The 25,343-nt window shown below is 38.7% G+C and overlaps 1 long non-coding RNA gene and 1 other non-coding gene across 2 annotated transcripts in view; one reads left to right on the forward strand and one right to left on the reverse strand.

The window, feature by feature from the left end:
• Positions 1-2,586: 2,586 nt before the first annotated feature.
• On the forward strand, positions 2,587-2,693 carry LOC126007468 (U6 spliceosomal RNA). Its single transcript, XR_007495037.1, has one exon. It is a non-coding gene; the product is annotated as a U6 spliceosomal RNA (small nuclear RNA).
• Positions 2,694-15,874: 13,181 nt separating this feature from the next.
• LOC126006058 (uncharacterized) overlaps positions 15,875-25,343 on the reverse strand; it is a 684,655-nt gene continuing 675,186 nt past the window's right edge. The window contains exon 2 of the long non-coding RNA XR_007494835.1: positions 15,875-15,974. This is a non-coding gene — a long non-coding RNA (uncharacterized LOC126006058). The remainder of the gene's footprint in view (positions 15,975-25,343) is intronic.

Below are 25,343 nucleotides of genomic sequence, written 5' to 3' on the forward strand. Positions count from 1 at the left end.
CCTCACAAAAGCATATTAATTTAAAAAAATTAAACTGTATAAATCTCATGGTATTATCAAGCTCTGTATGTTTGCCCCCTAAAGCATCCTTTAACCTAGGACTGTTTTGTGGGAGTTTTTTTGTTTTCCTATTAATGTTGTTTTGGTTTGTTTTCTGGCCCCTACCTGGAAGTGCTCAGGGATTACTAATGGTTCTGCACTCAGGATTCACTCTTGGAGGTGCTTGGAGAACTATATGGGATGCTGGGGATCAAATCTATATTAGCCAGGTGCAAAGCAAGTGTTCTCTTGATACCCATTCTAGCACTGCTTTTAATCTCTTAAAGCTCAAAGAAAATCAGACATGAATCAAGCTGTTTCTCTCTTTTCCTCAGTTTTTTTTAATATGACTGATACATTTCCTTTTTTTGTTTTTTGTTTTTTTTTTTTTTTTTTTTTTTGTTTTTGGGCCACACCCGGCGGTGCTCAGGGGTTACTCCTGGCTGTCTGCTCAGAAATAGCTCCTGGCAGGCACGGGGGACCATATGGGATACCGGGATTCGAACCAACCACCTTTGGTCCTGGATCGGCTGCTTGCAAGGCAAACGCCACTGTGCTATCTCTCCGGGCCCTGATACATTTCCTTTTAATGGGTGAAAGTTGCATCTCTAGGCTAATTGAAACTACATGAAGAATAACATTCTTTAGTGACACCTAGAGCAGAAAAGGCGCTGCATGTCCCCCTCAAAACAATTTAATGATATAGCAGCAACTTCTAAAGAAACCTGTAGAAGATCACTATTTCTCTAGCCTAACAGACTTAGAAACTCCAGGACTAATGTTAAGTTCTATGTGAGGTTAATAAGTTTTTTGGATTAAAATATTAAAAATGTTAAGCCATCTCACTTAATCAGTAGCTCCATTTGAGTTCTGCCTCTACCTGTGCCTTATTTGTTGCAAAATAAGTGCTAATTTCTCTGGCTTTCCTCCAGGTGCTGGGACAGCTTTTATACCAGGCTATATATAAACCAAAGAATCATGGAAGAGAGACCTTTTGCAAAGATAGCTTGTAAAGGTAATATTCATTTTTGGAATAAAGGTTTGGTAGATTTGCTAACAGCTTTCTAGAAGACTGGTGTTTTCCATAGCACAAAGTTTGACACCAACTCCCTGTGCTCAACACACTACTCTCCTACACTGCATCCACATGGAACTGAGGGCTCTCTCTCTGGAACCTGAGCTCAACTCCTGTGCTGTAAGGGAATGAAGCCCTTTTTTGCTGACCAGGTTCCTTGAAGACTTCTTGCCTCAGTGAAGATGTGGCTGGCTAACCAGTGAATTTGTAGACAAAAGAAAATCCAGCAGTTCCCTTGAAATTCTTGACATTTTATCTTGTCACCAGTTTAGACCAATATTTGACTTGAAGTTAGGAGAAATGATGGGGACAACAAAGATAATCAGGTGGCAAATGTAAGTTTATTTTATTTGCTTTTGTTTTTATAAAGCACTTTTCCTCCTCCAAAGGCTTGTAAGGGGAGAAACTACTCCTGTGATGTTCCCGGGCCACCACAGTCCCATGTGGAATTTCTCTGGTAGTCAGTCAGTGCAGGGACCATCCGCAGTACTTTGAACATGCTAGACTTGTGCTTTATTCCTTGTGCTTCACCTCGGCCCCTCATTTCAGTTAATATTGCTCTTTCTGGGGTCTTGCTCACTATCAGGACTTGCCCTAATAAAATCCAGTGCATTGATGACACTTAGTTTTTATTAAGAATAATACCACCTTATGCTGACTGCTTCTGTTTACCAACTGTTCCTCAGTATATGATCTCTATTTCTTGCAATATTCTGAAACTTTGGAATTGCTCTGACCTGAGGATGAAAAGGATTAAAAAATCTGTCCACTATCCCAGTCGACAGATTCCCAGCCACTATCCCAGGGTTCCTACCTTTTCCTGTCTGGTGGAAAGGCTCATGCTTCTCCTACCACAACCCTATGCTAGCTTATTTGTGCAAAAGAAGCTTCAGAATAAAAAAGTAGGAACATCTTTCTGCCTAATATCAGTGGTATCGTTTTTTGGAGATTCCAAATAGGAGATCTTCAGGAAATACCAAAATTAGGTACCCTTGCACCCAACTTCAAAGCCATAGATGTTATGCCAGATTGTCTGATGACAAAGGAATATATGTTGTGTTCTTTTTTCCCTTGACTTCACCTTGTGTGCCCCAAGATCATAGATTTCAGTGATTATGCAGAAAAATTTAAGAAACTCAACGCCAAGTTATCTGTAGACTCCCACTTATGCCATCTGGCATGGATCAATACACCCAAGAAACAATGGACAGTAACAGTAACAAGTAGCAACATTCCTTTGGTTTCAGATCCCAAGCGAACCATTGCCCAGGATTAGGATGCTTTAATGGCAGATGATGGCATCACTCTCAGAGGCCTTTTATCATTGATGACAAGAGTATCCTTCAGCAGATCACTGTAAATGACCTCTCAGTCGGATGAGACTCTGAGACTCGTGAAGACCTTCTCATTCACTCAGCTAGCTAGAAGCCTGGTAGAGATATCATCAAGACCATTGTCAAGAAGAGCAAAAAGTGCTTGCTTCGGCAGCACATATACTAAAATTGGAACAATACAGAGGAGATTAGCATGGCCCTTGTGCAAGGGTGACATGCAAATTCGTGAAGCATTCCATAAAAAAAAAAGAAGAGCAAAGAATATTTCTCTAAGCAGAAGTGAGTTCTAGCTCATCTTAGGAATAAGCTACAGTGAGCAGCATAAGAACAAACCTCTTGTTATTGTCATGCTTAAACACAAGATCTCAGACTCATGCTAGCGGATGTGTCTAGTAGACATTGCCTTTGACCTTTTATTTTATTTGTACTTGAGCTGAGAGGTGGGGGGAAACAAGGAGAAAGCTATTTCAGTGGTAATGTTGGCAAGTCTGCTTCCTCTCCTCTAATAACTGCCCATTACTGATTTGTGGCCTTTCTTAATTGACCCTCTTTTATTGCCAGTTACACTAGATGCCCAGCCTCTCTTTTGTGGATGATGGGTCAGGCAAAACTAGTAGTACTCAGGTGCTACTCATAGTCCTGATGGAGGTTACCCTCAATTATGTGCTTGAGGGGCTGGAGTGGTAGCACAATGGTAAGGCATTTGCCTTGCATGTGGCTGACCCAGGATGGATGTGGGTTCAATCCCCAGTATCCAATATGGTTCTCCGAACCAGGAGCAATTTCTGAAAGCAGATCCAGGAATAACCCTTGAGTGCCTCAATTCTGTGCTTAAGTACTAGCAGTACTCAAGGGACCATATAATGCTGGGGACTGAATTGGAGTTGGTTGCATGCAAGGCAAGTGCCTTAACCCCTGTACTAGCTCTCTTGAATGTAGACATTCATGCTATTTTTTTTCACAGTTTTAATTAGAAATGTGTGTGAGGAAGGTGGTATGGAGGAGTGAGTCATGCTTGACCCAAGACCACAATGACAGGAAGTATAAGATGAATATATGCTGGACATCAAAGAGACAGTAAACATGACCTCACTTCCAGTCCAGGGGGTGTGACATAGCCCCCAGAAACTTGAGCTGGGAGCTCTTGTCTGCTAGTATTCTTCTCTATGGGGGCTCATTTAAGGACTGGTTGTCAGCCAGCTCTGTATTTCCAGGAAATGAGATTTCGATTCCTTGCAGTGCTCATTTTAAAGTAAAGGCACTTGAATAATTCTTGAAAGAAGAAAGACAGTTTCTTTAAAAAGAAAAAAAGCTGGGGAGAAAAGCTGAATGAAAAAATAGAAACCTTTTCCAATTCACTTTTACTTTTAGTCACCTGGCATCTGCAGCATGAAACCAACTGTGAAATTCCTTGTGTTATGTGAGCAGGTGGTTGAACATTCTCTTAGGAAGCTATCAATTAATACATTTGCAACGCCTAAGTCACCCAGAGTTCAGCAAACCCCTCAGCTCTGCCTGCAGATGTTTCAAAGATTAAAAATCAAGAATATTTACAATTGCACCATCTTTACCAGTGCTGAGATTACTATATTTTTCCCAGCAGAATTTTAATTTTCTTCAGAATTCTGAAAAAAAGAAACCCACTCTAAAATATATCCAAGTTCAATATATTGTTCATTTAAACTATCATCAGAGTTGAGCTAACAATAATCTAGCTTAAAAACCATATGGAGGGGCTGGAGCAGTGGTGCAAGTAATAAGGAGTCTGCCTTGTGCACGCTAGCCTAGAACGGACCACAGTTTAATCCCCCTGTGTCCCATATGGTCCCCAAACCAGGAGCGATTTCTGAGCACATAGACAGGAGTAACCCCTCAGCTTCACTGGGTGTGGCCCAAAAACAACAACAACAAAACAAACAAACAAATAAACAAAAAAACATCTGGAAAGGCAATGATTCAACAAAATCAGAAAATATGAAAGTAACTAATCCCAAATGGTAGAGAATAGAAAACACTGGTCTATGTGAATACTTTCAAACACATCTAATCTAGACCTGGTAAAGGATAAAAAAAAACTTGAAAATCTTTCTTCTCCTATTTTTTCATGTTTCTTCTTCCTTGATTTTTTCTCTTCTGTTAATGTCATGTAGCACCACCCTTTAGAATGGTGTCAGAGCAAATCAAAACAATGAGGTACCATCTCATGACACAGAGACTGGCACACATCACAAAGAACAAGAACAATTAGTGCTGGCAGGGATATGAGGAGAAAGGAACTCTCATTCACTGCTGGTGGGAATGCAGTCTAGTCCAGCCTTTATGGAAAATAATATGGAGATTCCTCAAAAAACTGAAACTTGAGCTCTTGTATGATCCAGCTATACCACTCCTAGGAACACAAAAACACAACACAAAAATGCATTCTGCATACCTATATTCATTGCAGCACTATTTACAATTTTCAGAATCTGAAAACAACCTAGATGCCGGACAATAGATGAATGGCTAAAGAAACTGTGGTACATATACACAATGGAATACTATGCAGCTGTCAGGAAAAATGAAGTCATGACATTTTCCTATACATGTCCATAAATGCACATGGAAACTATTATGTTGAGAGAAATAAGTCAGAGCGAGAGAGATAAACACAGAATAATCTCACTCATCTGTGGGATTAAGAAAAATAAAATATATTATTGTAATAAAACCCAGAGACAATAAAAATGAAGACTGGAAGGACCAGCCCATTAAATGAAGCTTACCACAAAGAGTGGTGAGTGCAATTAGAGAAATAACTACACCAACAACTACCATGATAATGGTAGTAATTGAGAGAAATACAATGCCTGTCTTGAATACAGGCAGAGGGTGGAGGAGGAAGAAGAGGGGCATTGATGGTGGGAAGGTTGCACTGGTGAAGGGGGGATGTTCTTTTTTATTTCTTTTTTATAACTGAAACCCAACTACAAACATGATTGTAATCATGGTACTTACATATGAATATATATATATATATATATATATATTTTTTTTTTTAAAGGAAAGGTATCAGAGTATAATGCAGAATGTGACAATGACACCAAAGTGTGGAACAGCCTTGTTAAAGAAGGTTTTAATAGAGTTCTGATGGGAAGACTCTAGGGCTTCGAGTCTGTACAAGCAGGGCCTGAGCCAGACTCACCTTTAGGCTACACCTCTCCCTTCCTCTCAGCCTGGTTGGCCCAGCAGCGGGAAGCCGAGAGGCACCCACGTTTGGTGCCAATGGGCCCAGCACACCAAGAGCCCTCACCAGTTCAATACGACAATCTGTCGCGCCATATTGTGGCTTCCCTCCAGGAATGAGAGAAGCTGCTACGCCAATCTCCCCCACTCCCGTGCTGGGAGGAAGAACCAGGCTTGGGGGACTCAAGCATTCAGTCAACACCAGGCTCAGGCCACGCTTATCGTACTAGTTCTTCCTCAGATGATTCGAAGAGATCACCTTTGGGAAAGACTCCATTGGGACGCCCAGCTGCGCCTCGTTATGGCAAGCCAGATGGCTTATGAGGCCGGGGACTAGGGTCCCCTGAACCAGGCCCATCTGTCTCATACCTGGGTCGACCTATGTCTTATAGCAGCCAAAAAGCCCCAGATGGAGGAAGTGGCTTTGCAACCATTATTGACGCCCAAAGATGAAATACAGCTCAAGACCCTCTACAGCAAATCCAATGGACAGCCCAAGAGAACAGGCTCAGCCTCTCCTGGCCCAGGCCAGCCCCCTCTCAGTAGCTAAGGGCTGGAGCACATGCTTTGCATGTGTGAGTCCCAGGTTCAATTCTCTGCACTGAATGGCGTACTGAGTACTACTAGGTGTGATCCACACACAGAGAACCAGACATGTGCCCTAAGAACCATGGAGTAATTGAAAAGCCACCCCAAAACACTAACATCAGGGAGGAAAGTAGATGTAAACAAGTCTGATTCCTAAACCAAATGATAGATATCAAGAATGAGCTCATTTCGAAACTGCTTATTAAATACTCCTGCGTACAGTCAAACTGACCACATTCTGCACCCTATCAGCCTACCTATAGGCCTTTTTTTTCTCTTGTTGAAGCAAATTCATGGTGTGTTCAACTGCTACTCAGTAGTGGGAAACTGGTCTGCAAGTGTTAAAAGGTTGAAACTGCTGATGTAAGTCACCACCACTGCTAATCTCATTCTGGTTTAGTAGAGCCAAGTTAGTTTGATGAATAAAAAAATAATGATTTTCTTTTTTATTCAAACAGGGGTGGGGAGGAAGGGAAATTGCATGCACCACTATTAAAATGCTCACATGTTTTAAAAAATCCTCATGGTCAGATTTAACCTTCAGCATTATTCAGGCTTGTAGAACAAAGTGTATTGTTTAGTATGTGATGCTAAGGAACTAATTGATCTGCCACATGTGCTTGTTTAAGTTTTTAGTTTGAGTTTTTGTTTCCATGTGAAAGGTGTGACACATCTGAAAGTATCTAGAAAACAATAGTATTTTGAGGCTGAGCCCAGTGTGAATATGCAGTCTTTTGTTGTTATTCTTGTTTTGCTGGGTTGAAGCCAGTGTGTCACATGTTCAAGGTAAGTGCTCTACTTCTGAGTCACAGCCCTGAAGGTCAAATCTGACAGCACTGTTTTTTGGGATGCACAATTTCTGCCTTTGTCTCACTACATCTGGTTTTGTTTCTTTGTCACTTTTTTTTCTTAGCCACTTTCTAGATGCCTCCTATTTTCCCTCTTACCTCTAGATTTTTAATCCTTTTCTTCCTGTTAACATATTCGAAGTTGGATGTAGTACCAGCTTCTGTTTATTGTCTCTCAAGTTATAAAATTCCTACTGCCCACCAATTTTGAATTAAATAGCTATGTTCTCCTTTTTTTTTTTAAATAGTTGTGTTCTTATATTCAACAGTGCCCTTTATAACTTGACCTTTTATCCTTGTCTGAGCTGGAGTTCCCGAAGGCTGGTCATCATAATGACCTATGTTAGTCTAACAGAACAGTGATGGTCCTTTCCAGGCTAATGAGAAGTCAGTCAGTGGATTAAAGGAAAACTGGGGCTCCCGGGTAGAGAAATGAGGCAATAATTTTTGCAAAAATGAAACATTTATTTAAATTTAGTGCTTTTCTTAATTCCATAAATTGGAACCACTGATGATAATTATTACCCATAAAATAGAAAGATCTAATCCTCAAAAATGTGATGGCTGTCCTTATGTGAGACTTTTGAATGCTTCTCCTGGATTGTTTAACATGTAATGGAAAGCACCAAATGGGAATGAGTGGAATTGTTGAGTAGAGTTAATTTGCTCTACAGAAGAAGACAATGACATTTATTCTTTATAAGTAACAAAGAAGGATAGAAGTAAAAAGACAAAATAAAATTGATGGCTGAACTTCATGGACGAGGACATTTTGTAAGAATAATATTATTTTGTATGCTATGGTATAAATACATATATTCTTACAATACATCAAGAAGATATGTTCAAGAAGATATAAGAATGTAGTATATGAGTATATGCATGTGTGACTGGCACACAATGCCTGGCACTTAAATAATAAATCAACTAAAGAATGTTCTTAATATAAAGTTTTTTATATGATATATTTTACAATTATTAATTATATACTTAATTATACAAAATTAGTTATAAGTATTAATGAATCACAATATATTATGTGTAATGTGTTATTTATTATAAACTAAAGAACTCTCTTAACATAAAAAATTAAGTGCCCAAATGTAAAAAATTTCAAACATGAGAAAAATGGATATATAAACTATGAAACCAGAACTGTAACTGTACCTGTAAACTGTGACAACTTGGCCAAATTTTGAAGTTTTTTTTTCATATTTAAAAGCATGGCTTTATATTCTTAAAATTAGCTGTAACTAAGATACTCCATAATTTCCTTCTCTCAAACAGGCAGAAAACACACCCTCTAAGACTCCAACTACAGGTCTTTCTTGAATCCAAATACAAACAACCTGCAGAGCCCCTTCTAGGCATTGGAAAGGAAAGTATAAATTAAAATTTATTAGTAAAACCATAAGCATCCTGAAAATTGCTTTTCCTCAGAAATATACTATCTCACTTTCTAAGAATCTCTCCATTGCCTACATTACTGGAAGGCTTCCGTTTCACACCATAATTCCAGTGTTAGTAGGAAATGTAGAAGACACAAGAAAACACAAAATTTATTATTAATGAAAGCACAGCTACTCTAAGGAAAAAAGTGCACTTAATGTCCAGCTTACCTCATCATTCCATCGATACATTCAGGCACTCTAATTGTCGTGGTATCCTTGGGGAGGCTCACTGGAGAGGATAACAGCTAATTAACAAATATAATTTGGCCTTAATTAAGCTGCCCTTTCCTGCTTATGGTACTTCACTATCAACAGAGACCATTCCTGCATTATTTGTACTTCCATTACAGAGTCAATGTCCAGATTCCAGCCTTTAAAATACAATCAATTAAGCTTCACTTATTTAATGAACTGCACATATTTTGTATTTAAATGAGAGGTAATTCACTTAAAAGATTCCTTTCTTGTGCTGGAGAGATAGCATGGAGGTAAGGCATTTGCCTTGCATGCAGAAGGTCCATGATTCGAATCCCAGCATCCCATATGGTCCCCCGAGGATGCCAGGAGCAATTTCTGAACTTAGAGACAGGAGTAACCCCTGAGCACTGCCGGATGTGAACCAAAAAAAAAAAAATTACTTTCTTTTTTGCCACATTTTTCTCCCTCTGCTTCTGAACTGATTGATGATCTCACTTTTATCACTTTTTTTTTACCACTTATATGTAAACAAACAATATAAAATATATTACTTTGTGCCTGCCCAGGGGGTAGTCTTGGGAATTAGCAGGAATATGAGAACAGTGATGGAGGAATTTTACATCAGTGGTGGAAGTGGTCTTGGAATAAATACATTATGAGAAAATACATGGTCTTTAAATAGAGTAGTTAAAAATATATATGTATGTTTAGAGAGTGCTTACACATTTTCCTTAAGTGGAAAATGAATGCTGTAACAATATGTTACAAAATATAAAAATAATTTGATCTCTATGATGTATTGAATTGATATTAGTTTCAGAATTTCTTTTTTTTAAATATATTTTTATTTAGTAACATGATCATATTTGGGTTACAGTCATAACCAGAACAGTGTCAATTCACCAGTGTAACATTACCCCCTCCCCCCTTCCCATCCCCTGCCTGTATTTGAGACAGGCATTCTACTACAGTAATTTATTTTTAAGTTAAGTAAGTTGTATTTTTTTTTCCTTAAAGGATAAGAGTAAAAAAAATATAGTAAAGGTGTGATAGTGGCAATTGCCATTGTTTGCATAGGTACAGAAAAATGGGGAAAATGGGAAAAAATCCTTGACCTGATTATAAAAAGGCCTCACCCCAGAAGTTTATTGGCATAAGACAGACTCGGTTCCAGGCATACCAGTCTATCCAACTCCAGTCATACCAGTCTATCCAACTCCAATCATTCTCAAGGTCCCGGTGAAACTTTTTCACACTTTAGCTATTGTTGGTATCAGATTCTTATATTTAAAGACTCTGGATTCTGTGCATTTCTTTCATTGATGTCAGGCTGATGTGGAGCATCCTCTAGTTTCAGCACACCATTAAATGCAGAGCGATCTGCCCTGCATGCAGACTGTTGCTGAGTCGTCTGAGTGTTGGGAGCACTCTTTGGAGTAAGTCAATGCCAAAGCAGTGGTAGGTCTTCCCTGGTAGAGGCTTGGATCCTGGTAATGTTAAAGACAATTGTGGTTGTTTCCATAGATGGTATCCATTGTTCAGGTGTGTGTGGGCGATGCCCATTCTTCTGAGGCCTGAGCCAAATCATTATGCCAATGTTTAGGGTAAAAGGCCTAACTACATTACCAAATTTGTGTTCCCATATCTATTAGATAAGAACTTGTTTGCATATGTATTATTTTCCCATTTTAATGTGCCTATGCAAAAGAGAAGCAATGCCACAAGATATTGTCGGTGCATCTGGGGGCCGACGAATAAAGTCCAACATTCCCAGTAACTTGGTATAAACGTGAAATCTATACAGAGATACTCTTCTACCAGTATTGCTTATAAAAAAGATCTTAAAGGGGGAAAATTAAACAATCAAATAATAAATCCAGTAGGCAAAATTGTCACTATATGAGGATATTCGAAAAGAGTTATAGATGTTAAGGGAATACATCTGAGATATACAAAGGAGATACATGTGACCCTTTTATGTTTTAAAAAGAAAAAAAAAAGAAAGAAAGAAAACAAGGGTATTTGAAGACAACAGGTGATAGTTGAGTTTGAGACATGTTTTGCGGCATTACGGAACCCTATATTGTCCTTGAACTAGGGGTTTTGCTGAAACTGATTCCTGTATCATGCAACAGTCCATAGTTTGATGGGGGCAAGAGGGGCCACCAAACATGGGTCAACAGGTGTGTTGGTTGTAGTTATTTGTAGAGGCATGAGCTGGGGACCGAGAGGGTGTCTTTCAGTGAGGAGCTGGATGGTGATGTTGGGGCAGAACGTCAGTCTTGGTGTCTACCCAGTTAGGAACTGAGGATAAAGAGGGTTGAATAAGGGGCAGATAATGGTTCAGGGTTGGGGGATGAGGAGGTAGGAGAGACACAGGGGTGAGGGAAGAGGCAATACATAAAAGAGTAGACAATAAAGGTCTATTTGAGTGTTTTATCTAAATCTTGGGCATCCTGATTCCATTCCTAGGAACAGTCTAGGATCAGGAATGTTTTTGGATAATGCTTAAAAATTTTGCGCCCATGTGGTTTTAAAAAATAGTATTAGTAGCAAACAATACAGGGGGTCCAGTATACATAGGGGAGGGGTAGAATTTCTTATGCATTTACAATTTTCTTACACACAAAATCTTAAATGATCATCGTATTAAAGCATACATGGATTTGGGACATATGTGGCAGATTTTACTTCGGGTCCACAAACACCTGGCAATGCTCAGGGACAAATACTCCTAATTTAGCTATCAGGAATCACTGTAGATAGTGCTCAGGAACTATGTGGTGCCCCAGGTTGAATCTAGGCCTCCTATTCCCGAGGTTTGCACTCCAGCCAGTTAAGCTGTCTTTCTGGCCCCATGTGCGGCAGATTTTATTTTTTTATTTATTTATTTATTTATTTATTTATTTATTTTTGGAGCGCAAAGACTCAATTTTTTTAAATTGCAAATTGGCTTCAGTTTTCCATTAGAGTGTGGGGAAAAGCAGTCAACACAGCTGAGAGTGAGTCTAGTTCAGGTGATAAAGTTGACAGCAGACAGGAAGGGGCACAAAGATATGGGCATAGGTAGAGAAAGAGGAATACAGTCGTATGACATGAATCTTCTGGATCCTGCCCAAATCAGGGAGCTTTTCCAGGCTAGTGGCAAGGATCCAACAAAGCCGGGTCCAGGAGTCTGGCATTCTTCCGGAGGAAGACCAGGTATCCTGTGCTGGCCCCTGCCAACACAGCCAGGAAGAGGTAGGCATTGTAGGTCATGAAGATGAGCATAAGCACATAGCTCAGCACCACCTGGAGCACATACAGTGCTGTCTAGGCAAGGCAAAGCCATCTCAGTATGTGGGCCTGTGGAGAGATGTTGGCCCTGTCCATAAGTTTCTCCTGAGCCACCTTGAGACCTTGATAGCCAGGTAGAACATCAACAGGGAAGCGAACAGCATGCTGACTCTGCATTGGATCACCAAGCCCAGAAACAGCAGCTCGATGTTCTTGCAGCCAAAGTAGAAGGTGGTGTGCATCGACGTGTTCTCCGTGTGTCCACTGCTGAGAGACTGATGAAGTCATGAGGCAGGGTGCTGGTGGATGTCTCTGGAGTAGAAGAGATCGCAGCCATATCCTCATCTTGGTGAAAATGACACATGGTGCCAGCAAAGGGTTTTCTCTGGTAGGCGGTCAAGCTGGCAGGCAGGCAGGCAAATAGGCGAGCTGGTGGGAAGGCAGGCAGACAGGCGCCAATTCAGGTCTGGAGCAGGAACCTCCTCCAAAGGCTTTGAGAATTCTCATATGTGGCAGATTTTAATTAAGACTTTCCATTGTTACTTTCCTCATCCCTCATCTTGTATTTATTGTTTCTAGCCCTCCTTTCCTATTAGAACCTATGATACTTAAAGAAAGATATTATTAAAAAAATAATAATAATAAAATAAAATACCACATTTAAAAATAAAGCCCATGGGAGGTTTCCATCATATTACTAGTTCTAACTGAGCAAAACTGAATCAAGATAAGAAGGGGCTCTAAGTTCATATTTCCCTTAATTTTTACCCCAAAAATCTTGCCCCTGTATTTTACTATATAATTCTTCCCAGTTTTATGAAAACATTTTTTAAAGTGGTATATGACCATTTTATAAAGCTTTTAAAAATGTGCTAGCATGCCTGAAAAGTCACTTGTTACTAAAATGTCCTCAGGATGCAAAGAATATAATTAAATATGCTAAAATTAAATATCTAGCTCTTCATAGTCTTGTGACAGTTTAGTGAACATCTGAATAGAGTAGTTAACACATTAGTTTATGTCGCTTTGTGCATGATTGTAAAATAAAAATTCACAGGTTGTGATCTCACTCCCCATGTTGTGTTTCTAACACCTTAAGCTGATGGGTCTGAAGAACCAGGGTAACAGCAAAGAAATAATACCAAGCCATTCAGGAAAGAATAATCCTGGTGTCCATGGCCTTTGCCTCATTTTCTCTCTGCCTCAGCCAAAAAGCCAGAACTCTCTTCTTTATTAAAACCAATGAAGAGATTTTAGGAAGGAGGAAGTTGGGGAATGACTTCGTTAGTGTTGGTAGCTGGATTTCATCTTAGATTTCCACTCTTTCTGTTTAAAACAAAGCAAATATATGAGAAAAGTTACAAAACTTTTGTTCTACTTTTCTCCACCAGAGGTGGGAACCCCAGATCAGAACTCATAAAGGTGGTTATTATTTTGTATAGGCATAGTAAAATCTGGCTGTAATAGCATCAAAGTTTAAATTGTATACATCATTCTCAAAACAATCAGTTTTTTTCCATATCTGGTACATATCACAAACATTTTTCATAGACTTCTCTGAATAAACATTAGAACCTTTCTGCACAGATCCATCTACATAACAGGAAATGGTTATAGGGTTTTTGAATTAATATCAAAAGCAAAGGCAAACAAGCAAAAAATAAGTGGAATTAATTAAAAAATCTGCACAGTAAAAAAAGCCATCAACAAAATGAAAGGAAAACTTACAGAATGGAAGAAAATATTTGCAAATCATGCATCTGATAAGAAGCTATCTAAAATGTACAAAAGCTTCATTAAATTTTATAACATAATAACAATTGTGGAGCCGGAGAGACAGAGCAGAGGTAGGGCATTTGCCTTGCATGCAGGAGGATGGTGGTTCCAATCCCAGCATCCCATATGGTCGCCCGAGCCTGCCAGGAGCGATTTCTGAGCATAGAGCCAGGAGTAACCCCTGAGCACTGCCGGGTATGACCCAAAAAACAAAACAAAACAAAAATATACCAATCTGATTCTAAATCTATTTTACAGGCAGTACTGGAATATGGCTCAAATGATAGAATATATGAGACCAACTTCATGCATCAGACTGAAGCACTTTGCCTCCTATATAAGTATAGTGCTGCCTAAAAATATAGTATGTATATAAATAGTGCCTCCTATAAAAATAATAATCAATCAATAAATAGTTACCACGGGGACTACTTAGACTCTTTTACCCAGAAGACAAATGGTCAACAGATAAAAGGGAAAGTGCTCATCTCTATCATCAAAAACTGCAAATTAAAGTCACAGTAGTTATTGCCTGAAAGCTGTTGGAATTGCTGACACCTAGAAGACAAAGTCTGGTGAAGAGGTAGGGAAAGAAAATCCTGTGCACTGTTGGCAGGAATTTGAATTAGGGCATCCAGGATGGAGATTCTGCAAAAATTCAAAAGAATGACCCAGCATTTCCACTTCTAGGTATGTATCCAAAGGAAATGAAAGCAAGATTATTATTATTATTAATTATTATTATTATTATTATTATTATTGCAGTGCTGGGAACCAAACCCAGGTCTCACACATGCAAGGTATGTATTATAATACTAAATTATGTTCTTGGCCATGACGGCAGGATTCCAAAAAGATATTTGCACTCCTTTTCATTTGTAGCTTGACTCTCAAAACTAAGATATAAAAAACATCTGTTTCAACTAATGAATAAAAAAAAGAAGATATGGTATATATATATATATCATATCACTTAATTACAGGAAAATAGATGTTCTGAGAAATTTTTGGTTTCTTTTTATGGTGTAAATATCATAGGTCATGATACACCTAAACTAAATAGGAAAAACCACTGTACTGTTGTTAGCTGGCAAAAATGTTGTCTCCTTTTCTTTCCATATATATGTATATAAATGAACATATATGTAAATATAATAGAAGATTACAGGTATGGGGAAAAGGGCATTTTGTGATTTTTCAATAGCATAGGTGGGCATTAAGGGTGTTATCTAAGAAGATAAACTAGAAAGAGAAAAAGAAATATTATAATTTTGTCACTTGTACATGGAATCTAAAAATGTTGAACTAAAATTTAAAAAAGCTGAAACATAGACTAGAATGACAGGGGATATGAAAAGTTGTTGGCCAAAGGGTTTAAACTTGCAGCGAGAAGATGAATTAAACTTGAGATATCTAATGTAGCACTTATTGACTAGTTAATATTACTTTATTATGCATCTGACAGTTGCTTAGAGACTTGGTCTTCATTGTTCTCCCTGCAAAAAATAAATTAAGAAGGCATTGAAGCTAACATTTAGGTGGTAATCATAAAACAATATACAACATATAGCAAATCAACAAACACACTGCAACATCCTAAACGTGCAAAATGATATATGTCAATATCATTTTTAACTTTTAATTTATTTATTTAAAAATGTGCCACATAGTTGGCATAACTGCCATAATACATTTGTTTTAGGATGACAGAAAGCATAGTTATTAAAAAATAGAAAGAATCTAAAATCTAAGAAATACAACAAAGAAAAAATAATATGGACAAAATATGGAAAAAGTTCATTAGAAAGTATAGTCCTAAAAATTATTATATCATCAATAAAGTCATTAATACAAGAGTAGATGGTTGAGTAAGTCCCCCCTCCTTTTAAAGATAGGAGAAAAACTGCAAAAAGATGTGTGTGAGTGTGTGTGTGTGTGTGTGTGTGTGTGACAATTGTTGGTTTGCATAGGTCAATGATATCCTTATTTGGTTAATGCAAGCCTACTAATTTCTTGTGTAAAATTCTGAGAATTCCCCACCCTCCTACACACACACACACACACACACACACACACACACACTCACACACACACACACACACACACACACACACACACACACACACACACACACACACACACACACACACACACACACACACACCTCTAATAAAAATCTCTCTGGGAAACTTGTTGAAATGGAATCTAACAGCCTGCCCCAATCTCCCGGCGGATTCCCATCATTAGATTTCTTGAGGCTGCAGGTTCTATAAAACGCGCTGTAACTTCTTAGCTCAGTGGTTTCCAAGGCGCCTTAAGGGCAGCCTGGCTCAGTGGAAACTTTTCGAAGTCTGCAGAAGAACCAACCGTTATTCTGCGGTGATCAAACGCCTAGATGCCTCCCCAGGCGCCCTCGCCTTTACCCCGGCCCACTCGCCAGCTGTCCGTGGCTCAGCCACCAACCCAAGTGAGCTCAATCAGCCCCAAGGAGGCTGGTTGGGCAAGAAACATTTTCATCATGAGTTGAAGGCAGGCAGGTCTCCAGTTTTTGCGGGTTCCTTTAGTCCAGCCCGGTGAGCTGCACTCTCAGAGACTGCCTGCCCCCTCGTGGACAAACTCGGAGAAAACGGGCCGGCCCAGATTTCTTCTATGGAATGCGATTCTCTCCTCCAAGAGTAATAATCCTTCTGCAGGAGGAAGTGCACGACACAGAGTACCAGAAAATAAACAAACCCCTCGAGGAAAAAGTTATTTGTGAAAAAAAATTATTCGCACACATTTGTTATGAAATGAGAGGTCTTTTGACAGGGTTTGTGCAGTCGTTAGGAGCAGCTTTCTGAGTGTTCTGTGGGGAGGCGTACACAAAAGTGGATGGCCTTTCCTGGCCTGACCTGGCGTAGCTCAGATTCTCTAGGGGCTCAGTCCCCTGCTTTGATGCGCATCTGCTCAAAGAGAAAAGGCCATCCTCAGCCTGCTGTCCAGCCACCCTTCAGGAGAAGGCGACCCCAAGGGTTGCTCTCAGGAAGCACAAAGGATGACTGAACCAAATCAAGCTCTTGCCTAACAGGCCCCTATCCTTGGGGTGCTGTCCTGAGAAAACTGATGAAACATCGGCTTTGGAATTTAAAAGTCCCAACTCCACCACAAGTCATTTGTTTGCTACGTGCCATTCAAAAACACACTCATAAATTTGAGAAGATGATGCTAGAGGAATTCTCAGCCTCTCTGCCGAAGGCCGGAAGCCAGAAGGAAACAAATTATACAGGACCATGTCAGTGTGACAGATGCCGCGTGGCTCTCTAACCACTAACTGGGGAGTCTAATAGGGTTTTTGAGGAATTAGCTTAGAGAATTGTCCACAGAACTGGGTTGTCAATTTGAAAGGTAACTAAGCCAAGTCGGTCACAGGTTCTCCAAATAGTCTGGCCTTCAAATGTCTCCCCTGAAATCAAACCGAGTTGGACAATAGATTATGAATTCCTTCAAGATGTTGTAATTTAAAAAAAAGAAAAAAGAAAAAGGTATTTTTTGAGTTTGTTGTTCTGTGAAACTCAGGTGAGAGATTAGACAGCTGAGCATAGGCTGCTAAATTCACTGAACCCCAAGAATATGATTTTTGCTACATTTTTGGGTGATTTTTGTTTGCTTGTTTCAATAAACTTTAAATTTGGTTGTTTGTAGAAATGAACACCATTGCTTTTATTCAGGAGAGGAGTTACTGATGGTGTTCCCTCCTATACTTACTTAATTAAATTTGATGCTTATAAGTTTTAAAAATGAGCTTAAGGGTTGGGTGCATTCCAGATCCAGTTGAATTCCCTGAACTACATGGTCCTCTGAGCATTGGTTGGGGAGAGGGTGAGGAATTGTGTGGCCTTAGAGTCTGGGAGCATCTTTCACCACAGAGCATGAGCAGCTTCACATCCTCAGGCCTTTACATTGAACTAATAGCCTACATGGCAGAGAATCACTGGAATGTCCTGAGCCTCCTGAGTACCACTTGGGATCTCAGGGATCCCCAAAATAATGGGTCTAAACGATTTTTTAAAGGGCTAGATAGTACAATTTTAAGGTGCTTGCCTTGCATCCTTCTGACCCAGATTTCAATCTAAGACACCACATTTGATGACTGAACTCCAAGAGGGTGGGTGAATATAAAGCCAGGAATAGCCCCTGAACACCACCAGGAATGATTCTTTCCCAGAGCCCCCCCCCCCCAAACAATCAAAGCATAACACTGAATATAAAATAGTGCTTTAATTAAAAATACAAGAGAAAAATTTTAATATGGCCCTTATGATTCTATATATTTTTGTCTATAAAACTGGGTTAATACTGTATTTCTCACAGAAATTCTGTGATCACTAAATTATCTACCTAAAATCTCTCTCTCTCATATATATATACTCAAGTATCTTCAATCACTCAAGTGATTGGAGCACATGCTTTGCAGGTAAGATGCCTGGGTTGGATTCCCAACACCATCTAGTCTCCCAACACCAACCAATATGATCAACCCCTTAGCAGCTACCTGGAAGTAGCCTCTGAGCACTACTAAAAGTTGCTTCCAAATTAAAAGTAAAATAAAATATGATGCCTAACTCATTAACATATATGGTGCTCAATATGGGCCAGCTCCTTTTTTGTTTTGGTTATGTTTTGTCACCACGCCCAGTGATGCTTAGGGCTTAATCCTAGTTCTGCACTCAGGAGATGAACTCCCAGAGGTGCTTAAAGAAACATATTAGATACAGGGATTGAATAAGGGTCAGCCACATGCAAGGTAAGTGCTCTATCTCCTGTACTATTCCTCCAGCCCCTGGAATTAATTCCTAATCCTTCATACCTTCCCAGTCTTTTTGAGGACAAGAGGCTTACTTTTGGCTCTGTGTTCAGGGATCATTCCAAGGGGCTTTAGGGGGGCCATATGTGGTGCTGGAGATTGAACATGGGTCAGTCGCATGCAAGGCTTACCTGCTGTAACGCTTTCAAATCTCTCTGTGCCTGGGAAGATGACAATCCATGCACTTCCTCAGGCCTGACCCCATCTACACCCCCATAGTCTTGTTATATACAATGAAATGTGAGCAAACTCTGGTGATCACTATCCAAGTGTGGGATATGAGTGACCACAAGTAATTAAATAGCAGTGAAGTGAGGAAGAGAGGGAAGGAATAACAAAGATATTATGAGAGAGGGGGTAGTTAAGCAGACCAACTCACTTGCTTCTCTTGTATTTCAGGTCTAAGTTTTTATCTGACACACTCAATCAAAACTTTCAAGGTTTACCTTACATACAGCAGACCTGGATTCAATCCCCAGCATTTTATATGATCTTCCGAGCACATGGAGTAATTCCTAAGTGCAGAGCCATACGTGCCTGTATCAGGTACTTATGATACCTGAGCATCACCAGGTATGGCCCAACATCTCCCCAAAAGAAATTTAATTTCCCAACAGTGATAAAATAGGATTGATATTGTACTACTCCTCAATTTTGAGTTACTCAGAAATACTTTTAACTCTAAAATAGGATTAAGACTCTTATGTGTGTCCCCTCTTTTCCTAGTGAATTTACTTTCTCATTTATTGGCATGTACAAAGCAGAAAATTTTAGAAGATGCTAAATGTATCTTCAGTGATTTAAAATAATTTATTTTTAGTGATTAAAAAACACAGAGGAATATCCTTTATGTACTTCCATATATTCCATATATTCTTCAATCCAAGCATTTCTGAGAACCATGATTCACCTATACACAGAAAAATCAAAGTTTGCTAACCAGTGATACAAAAAACAACTCCTTGTCTGGCCTACAATATAAACTGCTTTTTCAATAGACAAAGTAATTTTAATCTGATAAGCATCAACTTGTTCTCAGGGCAGGATTTATTCCACAAGCTTCCAAAAGAAAGATAATCCAAATGCCTTTAAAGGAATGCTCTCCCAACTTGGTAATTTTAAGATGCACAATAAAAGTTGATAGAAAACAGAATCTGTAACCCCAAACCTTGTGAAGACAGAAGAAATTCACTAGTCTGGCCAATATCCATTCACAGTGACTGTCTCCACCCACAGCTCTGGATGCTGTTATTTGGCCCAGTCATCAGTCACCCCTTATTTTTCACTTCCTCTTAAAATGAACATTATCTGAACCAGTAAAATGGAAGTGGGTGTATCACCTAGAAAAGCCAGATAAAGAAACAACTGGGAGTCTTATCAAAGCAGATCAAAAACTACTAGAAAAGTCTTGAGCGAGCAGAATGTGGGGCTGTGAAGAGGTGAGCACACTGGAACATTTAAGTAGTTGTGAGGGGCATTGAGGATCCAGGAGAACACTTAGACCATTGTTTCCTGTCCTTAATGGGTCTCCCAGTTGAATCATTATAGTACACCATTTTTACTGCAGTTCAAGCCCATAATTGTCCTAGAACTCAACAACACTGACTTAGACTCCTGCTTTTATGCTGCTTTGAAGATAGAGGTCAAATAGCTAAATAGTGATTTTTTGATTCTAGAGTCAATCTGCCCACTTCTCAATATTTTTATGCCTACCTAGTCCCTTTGACTTATCAGCTGGCACTGAAAGTTATATCTTAAATAGTTATAGAATAAAATATCTATTTTATTTGTTTGATTAACCTGATATACTCTTTTTGGTGAGTCTTCTCTTTCTATTCAGTCAGAATGTCAAGATTCTGGCCAAGAGGGAGATAGACGCACTAGTCTCACTCATCTATGGGTTTTTAAGAAAACCCATATTAAGAAAAATAAAATGAATAATAAATAATAATAAAAATAAAATTAAAATATTAAGAAAAATAAAAGATATTTTTGCAATAATTCTCAGAGACAAAAGAGAAGAGGGCTGAAGGTCCAGCTCATGACATGAAGCTCATCACAAAGAATGATGGGTGCAGTTAAGAGAAATAATAACTTTGAGAACTATCATAACAAAGTGAATGAATGAGGGAAGTAGAAAGCCTGTCAAGAGTATAGGCGGGGGTAGGGAGGGGAAGATGGAGATTTGGGACATTGGTGATGGGAATGTTGCACTAGTGAAGGGGGGTGACTGAAACCCAACTACAATCATATTTGTAATCAAGGTGTTTAAATAAAGATATTAATAAGAAAAAAAAAAGACTTGGCCAAACATAAGAGAAGCCTAAAATCCATGTGTTTACAAGATAGTTTACACTCTAATTATTGCATTAGATTACACCCAGGGTGTACATACCACTACCTTCTCAGATCTCACAGTGGATTATCTGCATTAAAATTTCAGAATGCCTGGTATTTCTATTAGGTCCAGTCTTAAAAACTAATACTTTAAAGCATATTTAAGCTTTCAAGCAAAAGAGAAGGTACTGATTGTGATAAAAATGGAAAACAGGGCAATTAAAACACAGCTTCCTGTGTATGTCCTGAGTGATACTGAATAGAGTATGTGCTGGTAATGGCTCCCCATATTCCTGGCAGCCTCCACCACATGCAAGATGGCAGAGATAGCAAAACCTCTCTCGCTCTCCTGGAGTGAATACTAATGAATCCCAGGAGCCTTCTTTTATCCCTCTTGAATGTTAATGTAAAGTTGATATGTGATTCTCAACAATGAGGAATGTGCAACAATTTTCTTGTATTTTAGGCCACCCCCAGACATCAGGGTTACTCCTGGTTCCATACTCAGGAATTACTCCTGGAAAGCTTAGGGGACCTTATGGGATGCTGGGGTTGAATTAGGGTCAGCCACATGCAAGCCAAGTTACTTGCTGTACTATTGTTCCAGCTCCTACAATCACCTTCTAAATGATTTAGGTCTAAATGTTAGACTTGGACATATATTATCTGATCAGCTGCATCTGAAAGGTTAACACTGTATCAGATAGTCTCTTGTTAAAGACTTTCAAGGTATGTAGGTTCAGAACTATATAAAATGTGAACTGTCTAAAGGTAGAGCTCTAGGGTCTCCCTCATGATTGATCACTGAGTTTTCTTTGGAGTTTGTTTACTCGTAATTACAGTAATGCAGATTTAGCCCTTGGAAAGGTACAGAAATCAAACATAAAATACACATAAAATATGTAGGTTTGATAAAATAAATATTTGTAAGCCAAGACTATATCCTCATGATTAAAATTTTAGAATATTTTCAGAAAAGCAATTTCAAAGAAATAATTATGCTTATTTTGCCCATATTTCTAAGGTATAGTTAAGACTATAATAAATTGCATAATATTACATTTACATCACTGAATATTAGATATTTTTCAGAGTCAGAAACTTTACAACTCACTTTTTTTTTTTTTTTTTTGGTTTTTGGATCACATGCGCCAGCGCTCAGGGGTTCCTCCTGACTCTACGCTCAGAAATCGATATGGGACCATATGGGATGCTGGTATTTGAACCACCATCCTTCTGCATGCAAAACAAATATCCCACCTCCATGCTCTCCCTCCGGTCCACAACTCAGTTCTTTTATAGAGCTCTAGTACCATGTGGATTTGGTACTTTCATAAAGAAAATTTTTTAAAATAAAACTACCCTATTAAACTGTTATAAAGAAGTCCTTTAGTCTTTTGTTTTTCCTTTAAGATACACCTGGCAGTGTTCATGCCTTACTCTGCTTCTGAGTTTAGGGTATGGTATGATGTGTTAGAGAATGAACCCAGGTTGGCTGCATGCAAATGCCCTACCTATAGCTCCAGTCCCAGGATTGACTAGTCTTAAGTAAGAATAATTCAACAAGACTCAAGAATGAAAGGTATTTTTATTATTTTCTTAATGATCAGATAAACTTTTGAAACTGTACATTATTCTCCTAAAGACACCTGTACACTTCCTTGGCACATACATTAAAAACATATGGGTTTTTTAAGAGTTTTGGCTGTCACAAAATTTCACTGTGTAAGAAAAGGAGGACACAAACACAAGCCTCAGAAGTACCAATTACAATGAGCCACCTGTTCCCCACAGCTGGGGTGAGTCACTGGAGTAGTCGCTGTGCCCAAGGAGCTCCTATACCCCCATATCCCACTACCTTCAGTAAAATATTTTAAGTCAAAAAAGTCATGACACATTTGTTCAGTCTATTTTAATAATGACCTTAAATATTAAAACAATTACATTTCCTATGATAGAAATGGAAGGAGGACCCAGTAGTGATCTCAGGATGTTCAACATTTTCCAACTACAAAACTACAAGGAACTCAACCATCATAGTAGCACTCTGTCTACTGCGGACTCCCTTGGACTAAACCAAAGTTTAGTCTCTAATACTTGCCATTTCTACAGGAAATGCTTAAAGAATCAAGTCTTAGGGATATCAGGCTTAGGACTTTGGGCAGGAAAAAAAGAAAAAAAGAAAAAGGAAAAGAAAACACCTGGATTTTTTTTCTAGATAGCATAAACTCCATTTTAAATGCTGATAACACCAAACTGCCTTACCTTACATGATGACAATAAGTGATTTATCTTAAATCATGCCAAGCTTAGTAAAAATACAAAGTTTTAGATACAGATAAAGAAAAAAAAAAAAGAAAGAAAAAGAAACTTACAAATTTTCCAGAAAGGAAGCAGCAAAGCCCAGGGACTATGCTCAAAAGCTGAAGTGCATGCCTTGCATGCACAAGGCTCTGAATTGGCTCCTTGGCACTAAAATCAGTACCACAGGGTGGAGGCCTGGTGGCTTCTACTGGAGCTTGTCTAAGCACTAATGAAGATGAGAGTGTCCCCTGCTCATCCACATACCTCTTAGGTCCCCTTAGTTGCTTAGCTCCTCAGCACTTCATTACTATATTACTACTACTACTACTACTACTACTACTACTACTACTACTACTACTACTATTATTATTATTGAGAGCTTGTTTGGAGGTTCTAGCAGGGAGCGCAGCTACTCATATACCGAAGAACAGTCCGTCTCTATTCCGGGAAGGCTGTCCTATTCGACAGAGCGCGCGGCTTCGGGAGGGATGCACATGGAGCGGTGAGGGAGGAAGGGGATACCCGCCTAGTCAGCCAGATCAGTCGAATCAACCCTAACAATCAGATGGGGTGACAGATGTTGTAGCCAGATCGCCCTCACATCCATATTATTATTATTCTTTTAAAAGTGACAACAATATAAAGGCTATGGTTTAAATTACGCGAGCCTGCCCAAACAGACAATAAACAAACCAATTCAATTAATTCAGTATACCTGGATAATTTCTTTTTGTTTTAGCAAACTTAGGGAAGCAGTAATAGTGAAAGAGAGAAATTTAGAAAATTTAGAAAACTGAGCATCATATTAGCTGGGGTATTATTAAATACAGAAACAACTATTAAACAAGTCTTGATGATTTAAAATAGGTTTAAGTAAATGTGTAACAATAAAATTTGTATATTACATATATCTTTGGCTGCTTAAAGTGTTTTAAGACTGCAAAAATCCCATTTCTACTAACTTTCTAGTCAAAATTTAAAGCTTTCCAGAACATTTAATCAAATTTGGAGTTAACATTTAAATGCTCAAGAAAAATTGTGAACTTTTCCTTTTCCAGTATAAATCTAATAAAGTGACATTGCCTTTTTGCTATTGTTCTTTTGTGTTTATACTCAGCAGTAGTCAGGGGATAGTATCAGCTCAGTGCTGCCCCCTCCCAGATGAGCAGGGGACCTCACAGTACTGGAGATATTCATACGTGGAGCTCTAGTGTAGCAAAGTATATATTCCAGCCCTTCAAGCTATCTTCTTGGCCCTGAAGTGAATACTAAAACAAGTTTTAAAGTATTCTTTATGTCTGAAAGTCCCTCAATTAAAAATATATAATTATTTCTCACATTCATACTTAAGAAAAAATTATAGCAATCCCTAAAGAATGCAAAGAAAAAAATATTTTGAAAGTCTTGATGATGCCTAGTCTTATCAAATATAGCAATTTACTTTATTTTAGAGATAAACAAATCATACATTAATATGAGTATTCTATATCCTTCTCAGTCACTTGGATAGAAGCCATGATACATAACTGAAACTACTGCACACCCTCCTTCCAAATACATGATTTAAGTTGCACTGAAGTTAGGTTCCTGAGAGATAAACATTATCAGAAGCACAAAATGTTGGCTAGAAAATGGTTAACCCAAAAGGTCAGTCTGAGAGCTACTATTTGATCAGCTGTCAAACCTGTATGAAATTACAATGATGCCTTTCAAAGAGAAAAAAGCATTAGTGAGATTTATCTGACATGAGAATAAACCAAACATTTTAGAAAAAGCAATTTTTGGGGGCTGGAGAGATAGCATGGAGGTAAGGCGTTTGCCTTTCATGCAGAAGGTCATCAGTTTGAATCCCGGTGTCCCATATGGTCCCCCGTGCCTGCCAGGAGCAATTTCTGAGCATGGAGCCAGAAGTATCCCCTGAGCACTGCTGGGTGTGACCCAAAAACCACAAAAAAAAAAAAAAAAAGCAAATTTTTGGCAAACCCTAACAAATATATTCTGTATCCAATTTACCTTAAATGAAAAATTACACAAAAATAAAGGGAAAAC

Source organism: Suncus etruscus, chromosome 4 (genome assembly GCF_024139225.1).
Source record: "Suncus etruscus isolate mSunEtr1 chromosome 4, mSunEtr1.pri.cur, whole genome shotgun sequence".
NCBI lineage: Eukaryota > Metazoa > Chordata > Mammalia > Eulipotyphla > Soricidae > Suncus > Suncus etruscus.